The sequence below is a fragment of the Dermacentor andersoni genome, chromosome 6, assembly GCF_023375885.2.
Source record: "Dermacentor andersoni chromosome 6, qqDerAnde1_hic_scaffold, whole genome shotgun sequence".
Lineage (NCBI taxonomy): Eukaryota > Metazoa > Arthropoda > Arachnida > Ixodida > Ixodidae > Dermacentor > Dermacentor andersoni.
Window position 1 is genome coordinate 25,881,584 of NC_092819.1, and position 19,136 is coordinate 25,900,719.

A 19,136-nucleotide genomic window follows, 5' to 3' on the forward strand; every position below is an offset into this window, starting at 1 on the left:
CGTGTAACGACACAGTGCTTATTTGTTAAACACTGGAGGACACCGTCGTAATACGAGTCCCGTGTAAAGGACACTTACCAGTAGTAGTGCAGGGCGAGGAGACAAGTACAGTCTATCAGCAGGACGTCACTGGCGAGAGAATGTAGAAGCAATAGCAGTCGCTCCTGGAACAGGTGATGCTCGTGCCCGAAGTAATCTTTTGGAGCGCAGACCGTAGAGTCGTGGAACAGCGCTTTGGGTACGCTTGTGGACCACAATTGAGAACAGGAGTGACGAACCTGTAACGACACAGTGCTTATTTGTTAAACACTGGAGGACAGTCGTAATACGAGTCCCGTGTAAACTACACTTACCAGTAGTAGTGCAGGGCGAGGAGACAAGTACAGTCTATCAGCAGGACTTCACTGGCGAGAGAATGTGGAAGCAATAGCAGTCGCTCCTGGAACAGGTGATGCTCGTGCCCGAAGTAATCTTTTGGAGCGCAGACCGTAGAGTCGTGCAACAGCGCTTTGGGTACGCTTGTGGACCACAATTGAGAACAGGAGTGACGAACCTGTAACGACACAGTGCTTATTTGTTAAACACTGGAGGACACCGTCGTAATACGAGTCTCGTGTAAAGGACGCTTACCAGTAGTAGTGCAGGGCGAGGAGACAAGTCCAGTGAAAAGACGAAAGAAAGATACCATGGAAAATAGAAAATACCAGACTGGATTGTGCCCGAACCATGTGGTGTAGAAGTGAACTGCGAAACGCGAGACTCGCCATGGTTCTTGGCGCCGGAGAAACTGACGACTTCCATTTTGAACTTTTTGAAGGCGGAATATACTGGCTTAGCTCCTCAGAAAGAAACGATGCATAAAGTGGACTATGTAGTTACAAGGACTGTTCAGAAGGATGGAGAGAGGAAGTTAACGTGGAAATCAACGAAGTTGCAATCGGAAGAACATCTCGAAGACACCAGACAAATGCAACAGCAGTGAGATAAAAATAGAACTGTTCAATGCGAGATGCTTCACACCCGGAAAGCAGAACGAGCGAGTTCGGAAGAATCTGAACAATAACTACCATATCGTGACATCAAGCAATTCGAGAAGACCGACTAGGAAGAAAATTAAGCGTAGCATTTGACGCCTCGTGGTTAAGATCAGGAATGTTCTGAATGATTATGTTCAGGCAGGAGGAAATTTGAATGCAGATGTACCAGCACTGTTAATGAATTTTCCAAGAAATTCTTGCAATGACAGCAAACGTAATTAAGTTTCCGTTGATGAAGTTATGCTTGGAGCGTAAGAAAACCAGCCAAAATGCGTGTATACATAGAAGCGAAAAAAAGAAACATTCTCCGAGCTGCAATGAATCTTAGGAAATGGAGATCGAACAGTGAAGAAACGAGAATTTAAATTCGCATCAAGGTGCCATTGTTACTAAATCAAGCCAGACCAGTATTCTAGGAATGAACTGGGACACGGCCGACGGTATTCTGCTTTCCCATGGATATGAAGACGCGAGTGAAATGCTCACGAAGCGATGAGTATTTCAAGCCAGGGCAAAAATATTTGGTCGGCTGGAATTTCTAACTTCCTGCACTGCAACAGCTAATATCGGTATTCAATGACGGCAGAAAAACCGGAATCTTGGCATAACCCTCTCCCAGACGAAAATAAATGATCTATGGAGAAATATACCGAGGAAGATAAAGGACTAAATGCCTCAAAGCGCATCGGCAACAAGAAACTGAACGTAAGCACCGACACTTTCTTGGGATGCAAGCCCGGCGGTGTATTCAAGTGCAGCGTTCATGGTACTACTATATCAGAGCAGAGACAGTGCTGGTCCTGGCAAAGAACAGAAGCTCCAATGAACACCGTCGTCAGTCTCGCAAATCAGAACTTGCGAGCAACAATAAAATATTGGACCACTTGTACAATTGTGCTGCATTGGAGAAAGGAAATGTATGAAGTAACCGTTGAACACAGACTACAAAAAAAAAGGATTACTTAGTAGGAGGACAATGGGGATACATCAATAATACTGAAAAATCGAGCAGATGTAACCAGGAGTCACTGTAGAAAAGATGTCGTAGTGAACAATTTTGTGGTAGGGATCCCAGTTGCTACAGACCAAATAGCTGTTACAATATGCCGGTTAATAATGAAAGGAAAGGAGATGATTCTCGTGTCAGACATACGCCGAAAATGATCTCAAGACGAGGCATTGAAGTTGACAGGTTCGGCAGTTACTTGAATATTTCGAGAGCAAATGCGTGAATGTTTCGTTCCGTGAATATTTGAGGACAAGTTCAACGGTCCGTTAAAAGCAGAAGAAATAAATACCGCCGAAACCTGCCTCGTTTGGCTAGAACAAAGTGTATAATGCAAAATTGCAGAAATTCAGCAAGCAAGCGAATGTGCAGACAATAGGGGAATACCAGATATTTTAAGATAAAAGACCCAATGAGACTTCAAGGGCGCCTTCGGTAGGGCCCGTATCACAAGAGGAGCAACACCCAATCACATGTAAATGTGAAGAAATCTGGACTATTAGTGCGACGCCTATATGGACAAACTTCACGGTGGAGTACACGGTACAATGGCGCGGGTAATAACAAGGTTTCACGTAATCGGAGGACAAAAATAAGTGAAAGAAGTAATACGACAGTGCTTTGTGTGGCGAAGATACAATTGCACATCCTTGTAAGAGGAAGTACCTCTTCTTGAGGATAGAGTAACGAAGACCACATTGTTTGAAATGGCTCGTATACGTGTCAACGATGCGCTGGGAGCAGCTACAAAGAAAGAAGGAGACTTAGCCAAAACGTGTAGCAACTTTCACATGTGCCGTGGCAAGAGGTGTGCACTGCGAAACTGTTGGAGACGCTTCACATCAGTTTTCTACACTATTTTCGGCGTTTCTCAGGTCGAACATAAATGTGATCAGCAACAACGCAAGACTTTCAGGAGAACTAATAAGGGATTGAGTGCGGTCACAGCAACATTGTCGATAAACAAATGAACAATTCATGACCTATTACCCAGTGGAAATTTCCTCCGCAAAACACCGTGTGGGGGCGGTTTCTATGAAAGGCTCATTCGTAGTTTTCAAGTCTACTGCGGAAAACATTGAAGAATAGGGCGGCAACCTTCGACAAAAGTGAAGACTACCTAGAGTTACAAAAGCATTGTGAAAAATGTGGCACTCCCAGTAAACGAAATAAATTACTGGTGAGGAAATGAACTCAGCTAAGAAATATAACCAGGAACGGAAGAAATTGAACGTCGTCTTACTCGGAGAGCGACAAACGAAATCCTTTTGGAAACTGGCGAAGGAAGTCTTCCGAAGCATAAACTTAACCTCGAAGGTCTGCATAGTAAATACATTCGACAGCAAATTTCATCGGAAGCCCACAAAGTTTGTACTTGCGGAACCGGCAAGTGTAGCAACATGATTAAGGAAAGGAGTACAGAGAACGCGAACCATAGCCGTCAGAGAAAAACACGGCTTCATTCAAAAGCAGACGTCCGGAACCTTAAATGCCACAGGGCTTATACGCCACACGAGAAAACATCCGTAGTACCATTGGAGTGCAAACATGGTACTTGTCAGAAGTAGTGCAGGGAGTTGAACGAATCTCCGTCTCCCAGCTGAAAGCCACCGGCGAGAAAAATTCAGACCTAACACGGCCGGAGACTAGATGTGCAGAAGCACCCGCTGGATATGCTTGTGAATAGCCGCAATGGAAAGCAGACGGTAGGAACCTGAAATCAGGCAGGGCTTGTTAAACATTGAAGAACAAAGCTATACTAGTATTTTAGTAGCCATGATACTTGCCAGGAGTAGGGCCGGGCGAGGAACAAAGTCTAGTTCCCCAGCAGCACTTCACCGCCGAGGGAATGCGAATAGTTAAGACGGTCGGTGACTGCACGAGTGGTGATCAAGGTCATCAACTGCGACGCAAGGAGGAAAGTAAACAACCAGAAAAGAACAGCTGGAACCGCAAAGAAATGGACCACTTACCGTAGCTGCTGCACGGCGGAGCTGCGCTCCCGACCGTAGGCGACGTAAGGTCGCCTAAATAGCTAAAAGCTGGCGAGGCAATTTCAGAATGGCGTTTGCTTCCGTGATGCCACATTTCGCTCGATAGCACTGACGCGCCCGGGCTACCTTGTCACGAAATAGTGGGGTCGGGTCGCAAGGCCATTCGGAAGGGTCCATGTCCCTGACGCAGTCGTAAGAGGACGGCTATCAGCTGTAGCCTGCGCAGTGGAAGCTAAGCCTGTGTGTCAGCTAAACCTGAAGCTATATATACACCGCCACCCCGCAACACGTGGCCCGTCCTCTTCGATTCCGGCACGGAGAAGACCCGTGTGGCCGCAAGCCATGCCCACGAAACCTCGGGCTTACAGCTAAGCAATTTTGTAGTGTAGCTATGCACCCTAGTGAGCGCTAGCTAGTGCAACTGAACAAACAGTTAACTTGTCTAAGGCGTGCGCCACCCTCGCCAGCTAGACCATCTAGAAAAAACGCACAAAGTGCACCTGGTGAGCGTTTAGGACGCTCGATGCGAAGCTCGTAGAGACGACGCTCGCCATGACGAGGGGTTCCCCCGCAGGTCCTGGGGTTAGTGGCCACGCTGAGACTTGGTCATGTCCAGTTGCCGGCCGATGTGCAAACGTGCACAGCCATGGACGGATTGTTGCTCAAAAGTATCTGATCTGGAACGTGGGTAAAAAAAAAATACAATTTTGAGCAGAAACCAGTGCTGCCAAATTGTCACGTGTACTTTTGCCACATATGTGGGCGAAAATTTTCCAATCGCCAAGACCATATTTGTTCAGAAAAGCATCTATACGCTGTGAGGAAGTCGCTTGCTGAGAATCTGAGGCCAAATTCCCTGCAGCTGACTTAACTAAAACCCATTCGACAAAGAAACTCTAAACAAGCAGGATGGAGTCCAAGATGTGTGCGCTTAAGTAGCCGGCAGTTGAAAAAAAAAAGTTTCGTAACCAGGTACAGTGCCCTGATAAAATTCCGTTCAAACCTCGGACATCGAGTGCTAGTGTCAGTTATTCACACGTTCAAGCAATATATAATAGCAATCAAGAAAGCTATCTAAATAAGAAGCTACACTTCCGCCTCTTCATCGGCTTGTTTCAAGCGCCATACTTAGCCTAGAAAAAAAAAATTGACGATGTTCAGTTTGTTATACATGGCCACGTTTTGTCTGAACACATGGCCCGAAACGTATGAAGCTGGTAGTCATCACCCCGCAGTAGAGAGATTCAGCGCTTTAACAAACGATCTAACTAGCTTTGCTGAAACTGCTTTCAAAATTAAGTCTTACTCGCACTGGAGACTCCAAAAAAGTGGCCGAGATCGCTGACATGAGCCTATTGTAATGCGTCATTGCAACTTGAAGTCAGCTGCAGAAAGCGTAGCCGAAGCTGGCCACACGCAAGATGACCTTTAGAAATCTCGCAAATAGCGTCCGTGTGATAATTCAGGCATGTCGCATTGACTTCAGTTGTCTGCTACTACTTCCCATGTCTGTACACTGCAGCACAAATTCGAAAAAGCACGTTTGACGTCATAAAATAGAACACGTTTTCACTGCCAGAATGATATTTCCCCCGAGAGCTCGGACATATTGTCCACAATATGTAAAATTTCTCACCTTTTGACAAGACTGCCTCGGACGTCCTCCTCGCTCACCGCCATCGAAAACGGTCATCTGCAAAACGAAATCAACAGCGGGCTTATTGTCGACCACTGGAGGACAGCCGTAGTACGAGACGTCAGTACGCGATACTCACCAGTACAGTGGTGGGCGAGGAGCAAGGTTCGGACTGCCAGCAGGACGCCATGGGTGAGGGAATGTAATTTGACAAACACGGTCGGCCAGAGTACGAGCGGTGCTCTAGGCCATCTCCCGATGTGGGGTCGTTGGGAGGATGGCAAACGGGGAACAGTACATTGGATAACCTGACTCATGGGCCTCAATCGAACGCAGACGTCAGGATCCTGAAAAGATAGTATCCGTACTGAGCATTTCCACTAGAACATATCAAAGAGTTTTGCACGAAAAGAAATATTTCTCGGTTTCTTGAAAAAACATGAAAATGATTTCGCAACACCAGTGGAGTTTCGAACAGGACAAGTTCTTTGAGCTACCAATGTTGCAAACAAAGGAAGCAATAATAAAATATGAAACTGTAGTTGAATGTAGTATGAATATATATGTACCTATGGGCCTTTGATGAAGTCAAATACTAAGTACTCTTCAGGATTTAAAATTAAGATTAAATTATGGGGTTTTACGTGCCAAAACTACTTTCCTATTATGAGGCGCGCTGTAGTGGAGAACTCCGGAGATTTCGACCACCTGGGGTTCTTTAACGTGCACCTAAATCTAAGTACACGGGTGCTTTCGCATTTCGCCCCCAATGAAATGTGGCCGCCGCGGCCGGGATTCAATCCCGTGACCTCGTGCTCAGCAATCCAACACCATAGCCACTGAGCAACCACGGCGGGTACCCTTCAGGATTTTATAGAATTAGTGGGTGGGGACATTAAATCAATGAAAATCTATCCAAAATTGTACCAATGTGTTTCACGGGTGCATCAATCTCCAAGCCAATCTCAATGACTAAAGGTAACAAAGGCATTTTAAGGCCACTTTCATTTTTGCTTTATAGGTAAACAATATCGCTACCATTCCAACAATAGAAAAAAATATTTTGTACGCGGATTACATGATTTGTTTCATGTAGTGCTGACAACGAATACAATCAAACAGGTGGTTAAGGGAGTGGCCAAATTTGCCAGATGTGAACGAGTTTCAATTGAAGCACATAAAGCAAAGCGAAGCGAGTATTTAAGGTTTCGAATCACGGGAGTAAACCCTTTAGGTCTATGGGCATTTATCATATAGAGCGGACAAACGGCATATTATTGGATGCTTTTCACGACTACCTTGGAATGGCCATGTTGACAATTTAAACATGAAGCCATCTGGTAGAATAGGTGCTTTAGGAAGGGTGACACCAAATGCCACTTAGATGCAGGTCAATCACAGATTGAGTATTTATTGGCATGTGGGGCACGAGTTCTAGTACTAAAATAAAAGGCAAACGACGAAATAAAGCATTTCCTTTCGCTTCAATGTTGCCGAGGAACAGACTACTAAGGATTCCCGAGATCGTTACAAATTGCTATTCGCAGTCCAACCACACGCGCATACTGGCGACATTAATACTGAGGCTAAGAGATTTACAAAACCTGAAAAACCGAGGACAAATTACGGCAGACAGCCTTGACCTCTTGAACACCGCTGTCGTGAATGGTTCTAATATTGAAACTGAAATTCAGCAAGCAAAGTCGTAGAGACATTTCGGCAAGCTACCAATCCATATTGTTTCCCCTAGGCTTAGGTAGTACAAAGTTTGTGCTTTTTAGATGCCAGGTTTTTTTCCTGGGCTATCCAAGTTCACCCAACAAACGGCTAGGAGGGTTTTCTTCGCCCAAAAGAAACGTATGTTTTGTATTGCGTTAACATTGTAAGAGACTTGTTCTTTCACGTTTACTCGCCAACAATGTGCACTTTGTACTCCTTTTTGCTAATTCCCTGAATCCTCCACTCACGCAATACTCCTTCGGGAGCCTGTGAGGTCATTGAATAAATAAATAAGTAATTGCCGACAGAACGTTAAGCTTTGCTTACTAATGTGATGTGTTGAATTATAATTACCACATAGTAAATGCATTACATGCTTGCTTATGAACTGGTAGTCTAGATAAGAATTTTGAGAAAGTGCAGAAAAATTTACGTCTGATTTTTATTTTTGTGACAATGATATGTTACCGCTGTTGCTCGAGTGCAAAATATTGAGGACAGGGACGTAGTCAGGTAGCGACAAGCACTTGTATTCCCTGGTTTTCCTCGTATTCTATTTACTTTGTCGTACTTGTCCAAGCGATAAGACGAATTTGAGTAACGAAAGGTAAGGCGAATGGAAAACGAGCTGAAGCATTAAGGCTTATTTTTCGACCACTCGAGGACACAGCCGTAGTACGAGTGGTATGTACGTGGTACTTGCCCGTAGCAAAGAAGGGCGATGAGCAATCTCGTCTGCCAGCGAGACCGCACCGGCGAAGGGGAACGGTCGGTCACGGTAGGAGCGGTGCTCTAGGCCATATCCTAATGGGGACGTTGGGAGGATGGCAAACGTGGAGCAGCGCGCTGGATATCCACCTTACACGTGGGCTGCAATCGAAAGCAGAAATCAAGATTCTGGAACAATAAGATGCAGTAAGGTGAAGTGCTGGGGGAAGTTGGTACATACCGAAGGAGCAATTAAACCAGTTAACCAGGCGCATACACAGCAAGGAAGAGCATAGGACGATGCTCGTTTTACTATCAAGCGACTCAACCAGCATCGTCCTGTGCACTTATTCGCAGTGTGTATGCATCTTGATCGCTGGTTTAGTTGCTTGTTCAGTAAGGCATGAGCATGGCAGTGCTACCAGCATTCCCCTCTTAATTAACCAATTGACCAGTTCTACGGTCTGCAGCGAATGTTCGCGCCGGATCTGCCGGCGCACGTGGAACAAGCGGTGCGGTTCGATGCGACTTCGTCTGCGCAGGAGCACATCGCCAGATGCTGCTCCCTGCCACACCCTTCGTCGGGTTAAGTGGTACGACTCTAAACGGCTACCCGTGTGGACCGCTCTGCACATATTGACACAGCGCAACCATACCTCCAAACTTGATAACGCCGCACCGTCAACGCCGTCGTGACCGGGCATGGCAGCGCTACCTGCACTTGGGTCTCAAATTAACCCCCTCACCTACATTGTGCAGGTGGGTAAACGTGGTACGTGTGTAAGCGCGAAGAATGCCTTTAGCGCTGGCCTTCCCACGACCATTTTTTGTGATCGACACGGTTGTGTACTTCAGCTTGCTTCTTATGCTAGGGTACATGGAAACCAGGCTAGACCTTAAGCAGATCGCTAAGGATCTTGAAACTGCTGTCGATATTGAAGACATTAAGGAAAAGAGACTGCTTGAAGAATAGAAACTCGTTAACGATGTTGCAAAAGAATTTAATGCTTGCGAAATCTAGGTTATTAGTATGAATGGAATGATTTAAACAAAATGGACCATCTAGAAAATGTTGGTAGGTTGTCAAGTTATACCGTTTATGGTATATGGCGAAGGAGTACGCAAGTAGAAGATACCGTTGCCAAGGGGTTTATTGAGAGCGGGAAGCCACGTTACGTGGAATCGTGCGCAGAGCAGCCGAGCATTCCCGACAGACGCAAGCGCGAGTTGCAGCACCGAACCTTCCATAATGTCAGCAGCAAAGAGGTAGGAGTGACACGAGCTCTCTTCGGCAGTACACAATCGGGACGTGCTCGGTCAGGAAGCGGTCACTATTGAATGCATCTATCGTTAATGCAAGGCAAGACGCAAGACAAGACGAAAGGCAAAGGAAGCCGTGTTATACGTAAGCTCCCGCATTCTCGACGAATGGTACTTCAATGAGGTTACGAATTGAATAGTACGGATATGGTTTATCGAGGAAGACGGAACGAAAAGCATGAAAACATAGAAAGAGACTTGGCACGGGACTAATTCCTAAGAGACATGAGAAAGTGTCGCTCGTGTTCGACAAGCTATGCAACAGCTATCGGTCATACGCGTCTGGTGCGACCGTTACAACAAAGTACCACTGCGGACAAATGCGGAGTCATCGAACATGTTGGAATTTCTGTGAAACGAAGCTTTCTTGAAGCTGTTCATACCGGCGTGTTTGACGAAAACAAAACAGGCGCGTGCACGTTCTCTTGCGTAATTAACCACGCTACACTATGCGACATCTTAAGCAGGCTTGTATTTGTTCGTGTCTTATTTTAATCATACCGGCTGCTTCCTCGGCAATGACCCATTCTGTGCTGTGCCATTGCACCATCCACTTCTTGGCCGATCCCCCGCTGGGGCTATGTGCCACAGTATGGAAATCTATTGTAAAATATCATCGAAGCACTCGAACACTATGAGCAAGAGAACGGCTCCTGATCACGATCACGTGCTACTTTAATAAACCGTTCATATTCGAAGCAATCACCGGTCTATCGTTTTTAACAATGGCGCCGCGAACCAGCATACTACCTCCCCGCCTATAAGGAAGGTCAACCAGCAAAGAAGCCGTAAAGGAAACTGGTGGAGCAGCGGATCGGGCAACGAGACCGAAGAGAACCATAAACATCGGAACAGCTCACTGACAAGCAAGACGCCATTGTTACTCTACTAGAAATGAGCGAAGGATATAGTAACGAAGAAAAGGAAAGCGCTTCGCCCCCACATCACGAAGCTTATCAACGCAATTAACAGACCAAAGTTGGACAGAACGCAAGAGAGTAAGCGAAAGCCTGAACAGCGCCAACGAACAAATGGAGGGATTTGTAGCAGAAAATACTGCCGCAGCAGTATTTGAATGATAGAATACGACATGAAAATAACGACGATCTTGCCTACAATAGAGTTCATAATTCGAGAGGCCATACAGGTAGACTAACAATAGAACAACGCCGGCGACTTCACTAAGTACAGAAGAAGACGCAAGGGAAATACGTAAACTACCTAATCTGGAAATGACAAAGTTTGGCGGAAGAGCTCTAGAGTGGGATCGCTTCTGGGCTCAGTACGTGTGAGCCGTTCACCTCAGATCCAACATGAGCAAGTGACAAGTTTATTAGCATCTAACCGGAAAGGCAGGGTATGCTGTATAAGGACTTCAGTGCTTTATCTGCTTATGAAAATTGTGATGAAGCGATAATATGAACTGAACGATCAGTAGGGCTGTGCATGAGCGTGCTTTTGAGCCCAGAGAAAGTGAGGTCGGTGCAAGAAACTTATTAACTACGCAAGATAGTGCACGGAGCGCAGTTGTACCGATTGTCGGTCTGCACCTTCAGTGATTCGAGTGCCAGTTTCGCGTCGGTGTTGACAGCGTTGAAGATAGCAATTCCACCGGAGTTATTGGTGCAGTTCAAGTGAAAAGAAGCAATGAAAAACAGCTCAGCCATGAAAGCTAGCGCGCAAATCAACATGAAAACAATGCGAGGAAAAGCTGGACTAAAGACAGGCGTTAAGTCATTTCATCGATAGCAAATATCTTTTCAGGAAGACAGTGTGAACAGGATAGTTGCGAAGCCAAGGAATAGCAGACAGCTTCGGAATTGCAGCTTTTATAGCTCAGAAACAGAAGCTGCCTGTTGTGCAAGCAGAACAACCACGCAACTGAGGACTGTCGCCGGAACATTCCAATGACGAAAAAAAAAAAAAAAGCCATTCTCACTGAGAATAGTGTTTCAGATGCACCCGGCCAGAACACTGCACTTATTTGTAGAGCAAGAGGGTAATGTAAGCAGTGCAAAGGACATGCTAGATCAGTAGACATAACGGTGCGGCAAGGTAGAGCAGGTCACAACACAGCAAGCGGAAGCGACGACGGCTACTATACACACAACTTTTGGAGAGTTCTAGCTTGGATAGGGGGAGAATAAGGGTGGCAGACAGTGCCGATTGCTATTAGACAGCGAAAGCCAGAGGACATTTATTGCAGCTGGATTAGTAGAAGAAATAGGAGCGAAGATATGACAGGAAAGGCTGACGACTGGTTCATTCGAAGGAGACGAAAAATTCAAATTAACATTGTCCAATTTACTGTAGCAACGGGAGGAGACAAATCAGCCGTGGTAATAGAACATTACAAGCCGACGTAATGTATGTTGTCTACCTGCTACAAATCAGAATTTCAACGAGAGAAATGCAACTAAAGCTGCAAGTGGCGGATGACAGAACCGAGACGACTGCAACAGAAGCCATAGGACTGCTGAAGTGCTCAATTATTGGGAGTTCACTGGTAGAACGTAAAATATCGAAAGCAGATTGATGGCAGTAGAGACAATACGGGGTTGAATACGACAAGGTTCCCCTGAAAGGGCCCCAAAACAATTTAACCAAGCATAATATCAATCGTACATGGTTCTGAAGGTTGAAGCTGCGTAAACAATTTATGAAGAGCTACAAAGGTTTTGGAGCATTGAATCAACGGGGATCCCCAGACAAAGTGAATACTAAGGAAGCCGAAATTCAATCACAGAGCAAAAGAAAGAACCATTTCAACCAAACAATCAAACCATTTGAAACAAGTGGCCGAGTGATTTGGAGATGCAAGAAACTGTACAGAAAGATTGACGTGGATGATTTATTCCTAGGGTAAGCAACTTTTTAAGGTGCGGTCAAGTTGTACCAAAAGGCAAAACAACTGATTAAAGAGGTGGCGATCAATTTGAGAAAATAGACATACAGTGAAGAGAGCCTAAATAAAATATATAAAACGAAAGGGACGACGATCACATAGGGATTCGATCGAAAGGATACACTATGCTTCTTGCCATTTCATGGAAGTACTCAAAAGACGTGCTAGCCTTTCCTGCGGACAAGTATGCATCCTTACCAGCAACAATGTACTTAACCATAAGGACAATGCTGCACAAGCAGCAGGAAGGATTGGTGCGCTTGGTTTGCCATCACCTTTTACGATACGCGCAGAGACAAGCTTTTAAAAATTAGAGAATGGACGACGCGTGAGATGAGCCACTCCTTAAAGAAGAATGCGACAAGTGTAGGGACCTGATGTCTGAAACGAAGGAGCTGCTAGTTCTAGTTAAATACTACGCAAGCAAGGATCAATTAGAGCACGCATACAAGCTGCATGTCGACGCGAGTCCAACAGCATGTCCACACTTGGCGGTCGTGCAAACCGATGGAACAAAGTCAAGCCTACCGACAGCGAGAAGCGACGTAGCTCCAATCAAAGAGCCAAGTTTAGCAAGACTTGAGCTAATGGCAGCAGTGACAGCATCAAGACTAGGCGTCTACATCAAAAGTCACTTCACCGCAAGAATTCAAGAAGCAACATGCTTGACCTACTCAATGATTGTACTTCATTGTTCCAGAGGGACAAGCAAAGGGGATAAATCAGTTAACAGAGTCGTCGACGTAAGAGCACAAACGAGCGAGTCATTCATTCATTCAAGGCGAAGACACTCTGGCCGATCTACACCCACGTGGTACAAGAGCATGACCGACTAAAAAATATGGTGGCATGGACCCGACTGAGTTACACCCGTGTAGCCGGAAAGAGCAAGCTTGATTCACACGAATGTACAGATGGACGATCAACACGAACCGCATTGTTACAACTTTTCAAATAAGTCACATGGGCGGCATCTAAGAGTTAACAGCATGGGTATTCAGGTTCATAGACAACGCAACATCACAAAGACCGTTTACAGGAAGAAATATAATTGCAGAGACATACTGGATCCGACAAAAGTACTCAGGCAACCAAGTGGCAATGCTGAGTCAAGCGCTAAATCGTTGAAAATAAATGGACAAGTCTATTGTTACAACAAAGGACTGGCAAGACAAAAAGGACGTTTGCACTACAGCCATGAATCAATGCTGGCACGTCATCGTATTTGCGAAGGACGGGTATTTCACGGAACCGCCAATACGTCACGTTCATCAAATATTGCACGGCGGAGTTCAAGCAACGCTAGCGCAACTGCAGGCTAAGTTCTGAATATTGCAAGGTCGCCAAGCTGTAAAAAGTTTAAATAAATGCATAGTTTTCAAGAGGCGTAACACAAGACCGGCCACTTAAATTCTGCCTCCCCTCCCGGCGGACACAGTCAACGAATCGAGGCCATTGCAAATCACAGGAACCGACTTCACCGGAACACTTTATGCGGAAAACAAAGACATTGTAAAACATAACGTAGTAATTTTCACCTGCGCAGTAACGAGAGGAGTGCACTTTGCGATGACCCACGACATGTCGATATTTAGTTTTTTTTTACATGCTTTTCGGCAATTCACCGCACAACGGGCTATACCTGCCGTAATCTGCTCGTAGAACGCGAGTACCTTTACGAAGGCCAAGAAGGAAATGCTTGAAGCTGTTGGGCACGGACGGGTGAAGGATTACTGCAGTACACACCGATGGAAAACAATAGCCGAGTGCGCCCCGTGGAGGTGCGGGGGGGGGGGGGGGGGAAGAATTTTTCGAGCGCCTCATACAAAGCCTGAAGACATCGATGCGAAAAATAATCTCAAGACGTACAACTACAGTGGAGAAGTTACGCACAATTGCAGTAGAAGTTGAAGGAGCGCTTAACAATTGACCGTTAAAATACGTGCATGGCGAACCTAATGAGCCCATGCCACTACTGATACCGGCAAACATAGGCGGACGCCAACAGCTTCAAAGTGGACATACAAGGCTATACAACGGAGACGTTGAAGCATGGCGAAGCAGATGCGAACTCGTGAAAGCTTGGTGGATGAGATGGCATCGCGAATATCTCAAGTAAATAGGTGCTAGTTAAGCGAAACCATTGTCCAAAGGCGATGCGGTGTGGAGACCGGGTCGAAGAACATCTTGGAAAATGTGCGAAATTGAAAGAAGTTACCCTGGACGCGACGAAATAAGGGCTTGTGTAATTCAGAAAGGCAACAAATAATGCCTCGGAACATCTGCGAACATCTTTGAAGGGTGCCTCAAAAATGCCGCCAGAGCCCATGTCAGTGCAGGTTGGAAGGCGGGAGCCTGTAAAATATCTTCACCAAGGTACTCGAAGACTAACACGAGAAAGGCTCCTTGCCGCGAGCTACTTCAATAAACCATTCACGTTCAAAGCAGTCACCCGTCTCGATCGTTCTAATATGCATCATCAACACGTCGCGGTGATCCGAGAGCTAGCTACGGTGCGCGCAGTATGGAATCTCCCGCTTCTTGGCCCGATACCTGGCTCTGGGAAAGTGCCACACATATTGGTTTGGCGCGTAAAGTCGCCTAATTTATTTAAAGTTTACCACTTCTGCCACTCGCCTTGTGAGGCAATGATAGTGCCGACTTTTCTCCCCGGCTATGAACAATGGTGCGCACGCAAATCCCGCATCGCTATCCGTCCTGTGCACTACGTAGACAAACAAGTCGATTACGCAAGGCAACATATCACAGGAACTCTGCGCTAGAGTAAGTACATGCGACGTAAAAAGAAAAAAAAAAGACCACCGCCAATTGCCGTCAAGCAACGCAAACTGTAAAGAAATCTTCGCTTATACCAATTGCAACAACGCGTGGGAGCAGAGTAATTTTTTTATGCCCTATGGCGTTCAGTATCACCGAGCACCTGGCAAAGTGGCCACACGTTGGCGCTCCTAGGGCGTTTGTGCCTGCAGTAGCACCACATGCTTTGCTCCGATTCAAGAGCGGCAGTATTGGGAACAGTAAGAACAGTATTAATAACAAGGAATAAAAATTAATTATACTAAAAACAAACACCAATAATAAAAATGAGCACCAATAATAAAAATGAGCACCAATAATAAAAATGAGCACCAATAATAAAAATGAACACCAATAATAAAAATGAACACCAATAATAAAAATGAACACCAATAATAAAAATGAACACCAATAATAAAAATGAACACCAATAATAAAAATGAACACCAATAATAAAAATGAACACCAATAATAAAAATGAACACCAATAATAAAAATGAACACCAATAATAAAAATGAACACCAATAATAAAAATGAACACCAATAATAAAAATGAACACCAATAATAAAAATGAACACCAATAATAAAAATGAACACCAATAATAAAAATGAACACCAATAATAAAAATGAACACCAATAATAAAAATGAACACTAATAATAAAAATGAACACTAATAATAAAAATGAACAATAGGACACAGCGATAGTGCTAATCGTGTTTAAGCGATATTTACCAGCAGTAGCAAACGAAGTCCCCCGTAGCAGAAGGACGCCATGGACGTGGAAATGCAAAGGAGCCAACGCGGTCAGCCACGGTAAGAGGTGCTCAAGGCCATCTCCGGTGGGGGACGTTGGGAGGATGGCAAACGTGGAGCAGCACACTGGATATCCTTCATACTCGTGGTCCGCAATCTCGAAAGCGGACCTCGGGATCCTGAAACGACAACAAGATTTTTTTTTTTTTTTAAGCACTCGAGAACACAGATGTACTACTATTCATCTGTACGTGGTACTTACCCGGTGCAGGGCCACAAGGCCACACCGACGAGTGAACACGGTAGGCCGCGCGCGGTACGAGTGATGCTCTGGAAAATAGCGAGGACAGTAAGCACACACTGAAAAACAAACAGCAAAAACGGCAATGAAACAGGCAGCTTACTGTAGCTGCTGCCCGGCCCAGCTCCGACGAAAACAGCAGGCGACGTCCGGCGTCGAGGTGCTGCGTAGAGCGGGTTAGTGCCTAATAGCTGGCGAGGTAATGTCCGAATGCCGTTTGCTTCCGTCATTCCACATTTCGCTCAATAGCACGCGCACTGACGCGCGCGGGCTATCTACGTCACGAAATAGTGGGGTCGGGTCGCAAGGCCGTTCGGATGGGTCCATGTCCCTGACGCAATCGTAAGAGGACGGCTATCAGCTGTAGCCTGCACAGTGTAAGCTAACCCTGTGTGTCAGCTAAAACCTGAAGCTATACGCCGCCACCCCGCAACACGTGGCCCGTCCTCTTCGATTCCGGCACGGAGAAGACCCGTGTGGCCGCAAGCCATGCCCACGAAACCTCGGGCTTACAGCTAAGCAACACTAACATTACGCAATTTTGTAGTGTAGCTATACAACCCTAGTGAGCGCTAGCTAGTGCAACTGAACAAACAGTTAACTTCTCTAAGGCATGCGCCACCCTCGCCAGCTAGACCATCTAGAAAAAAATGCACGAAGTGCACACACAGGCCTTTTGAGCGTTTAGGACGCTCGATGCGAAGCTCGTAGAGACGACGCTCGCCGTGACGAGGGGTTGCCGTGCAGGTCCTGGGGTTAGTGGCCACGCTCAGAGTTCATCCACAGTTCCATAGTCCCGGCGCCGTCGGGGGGTGGAAACGCGCGCGCACAAACAAAAGAACGAGTACTCGGCAGGAACGACTTGCGGCTTACATACGCTGCGCCGGCTCGACCGGAGTGTCGTCGGCGTATAGTAACGTAGGTATGCCGGCTGGCGGTCACTTACACTCCGGGAGCTCGAAAGCGGGGCCAGGAATTGCCGAGACAGCGGGCGGGTCGGGCTACAAGTCTCTCGAGGCGTGCCTCACGTCTTGCAGGCCCGGGGCATGAAGCCAGTGCTTCCAGAGTCGGCCGAAGGCGGGAACGTGCGCAGCGTGCAACTTCGAAAAGCGCTGCCACTGTTAGCGCGTAATTAAGACCAGCAGGAACTCGAGGTACGGTGAGGCGCAGAAGGCAGCCCAGACGAGGCACGTCGAAGTGGACAGAAAAGGCAAAATGGCGGCCCGAGCCCCCGGATGCTCGATATAAGCCCACGACGACCACAATGCCAAGCTCTTCGGCGCATGCGTTGATACGCCTGGGCAATTTCTTTTCTGCTCTCATTGGTCTAATGTCGAACTACGTCACCGGCTCGCTAGCCGCCGCGCCGCTGTTATCACCGCGATCGGCGCGAGTGGGGATGGTAAAAACAAAGGAATAAAAAGAAGAAAAAAAAGTTGCAGCCTGCGTACAGTTGCCGAACTCGGAATGTTCTAGAAGCTTCCACATGCTTCCACTGTGTTCTTGGACACGGAATGGCGTTAGCGCTGTCGCCGTAGTTTTATCGATATTATAACCCGCCGACGGAACCTTCGCGGTCCGTGGCTCCGTGGCCGCCTTCGCATTCGCGTTGGGCTCCGGCAGCGAGCATGACTTGCAACTCGTGAGCGCGCGTCTCGACCGTTTCTCTTGGAAGAAAAAAAAATGAAATTCTAGGCCTTCAATTGCGTGCCCGAACGACACAATCTTATTATGGGACGCGTTGTAGCAGGCGCACTAACGGGCTAATTTTGACCACCTGGGGTTCTTTCGCACGCATCTAAAACTAAAAGTACACGAGCGTTTTTGCATTTCGGCCGTTATCGAAGTGCGACTGCCGCGGCTGTGATCGAACCCTCAACCAGGAGCTGAGCAGCGGAACCCCACAGCCACTCGACTTGCCCAGCTTGCGCTTTTTCCGGATATTGGTGTCCCAAAACGCTAGCATCCTGTCTTTGTTGGCAACGTAATAGAGAGGCGCAGAACGAAGAGCTCAGTTAATAGAAAGCCGCTCTTCCTCTACTCTGAATGACTCGGCGAAAAGACATCGCGAACGATTTGGGACGAGAAAATCACACGCATGAAGATTTCATAACCGCATGAAATATCATGACAAAATTATTCTATAAAGCACCTAATCACAAATAACACTTTTAAATATATTTCGATTCCTTGTTCGAAACTTCCTTTACCAAAGATTAGTGCATCTGATCCTACCACCTGCTTCCTTCGCGTTGGTATGGTCGATGGTATATAGTGTTAATTTTCTTTACTTCCTAATTGTTTTCATAACTTTATTTAAATATTGTTTTATTTTTGCTTTGCGCGGCGACCTCTCAACAGTGGCCTCATTGAGCTATGGCCTTCTCGTGCTAAGCACGAGTTGTCGCGGTTCGATGTCTGTGGCCAAGGAAGACAGCTGCTTAGCATGGGTGCCAGTTTAGCGCAGGGTAAAACAACCTTTCATTTTGGGTTCAGAACTGTACGCAAATAATGTAGGTAATGAAGTAGCTGCGTGTCTAATCAACGAAACGTTTAAAGCCATGACAATTTCAATGAATACTGCACGATTCACCGCTAAAAAAGAAAAAAAATAATAATTGTCAACGCGGGTATGTTTATTGTTCTTTTTCATAGAGCTCCGAAATGCCATGATACACTTTACATACCAACAAAATAATTATAGGCATGTTCAATTAGCATTGAATATGGCAGAATTGCCAAGAAAGAAATGTCCAATCGTTTTTTTTTATTTTATTTCTTTTTTTTATACAACACTGAGACGCCATGAAACATGTTTACAAGGGCATCCACATCTCAGAGGTATGCGAAGACCGTAAGTTTGAATTCTCGCTTTCCCAAGAAAACACGCCGTGGGAACCGCGTAATATCTGCTTAATCGCGTGTCGCCTCGGAT

General features: G+C 46.1%; 2 long non-coding RNA genes across 2 annotated transcripts; both read right to left on the minus strand.

Moving 5' to 3' along the window:
* Positions 1–82: 82 nt before the first annotated feature.
* LOC126521753 (uncharacterized) lies at positions 83–6,008 on the minus strand. The gene is made up of 5 exons (XR_007597282.3): positions 5,813–6,008; positions 5,674–5,730; positions 631–4,714; positions 354–553; positions 83–278 (listed from the first exon to the last, which is right to left on the minus strand). It is a non-coding gene; the product is annotated as an uncharacterized lncRNA (long non-coding RNA).
* A 2,092-nt stretch (positions 6,009–8,100) lies between these two features.
* LOC126521751 (uncharacterized) lies at positions 8,101–18,224 on the minus strand. Its single transcript, XR_008610282.1, has 3 exons — positions 16,305–18,224; positions 15,880–16,230; positions 8,101–8,262 (listed from the first exon to the last, which is right to left on the minus strand). It is a non-coding gene; the product is annotated as an uncharacterized lncRNA (long non-coding RNA).
* Positions 18,225–19,136: the final 912 nt, after the last annotated feature.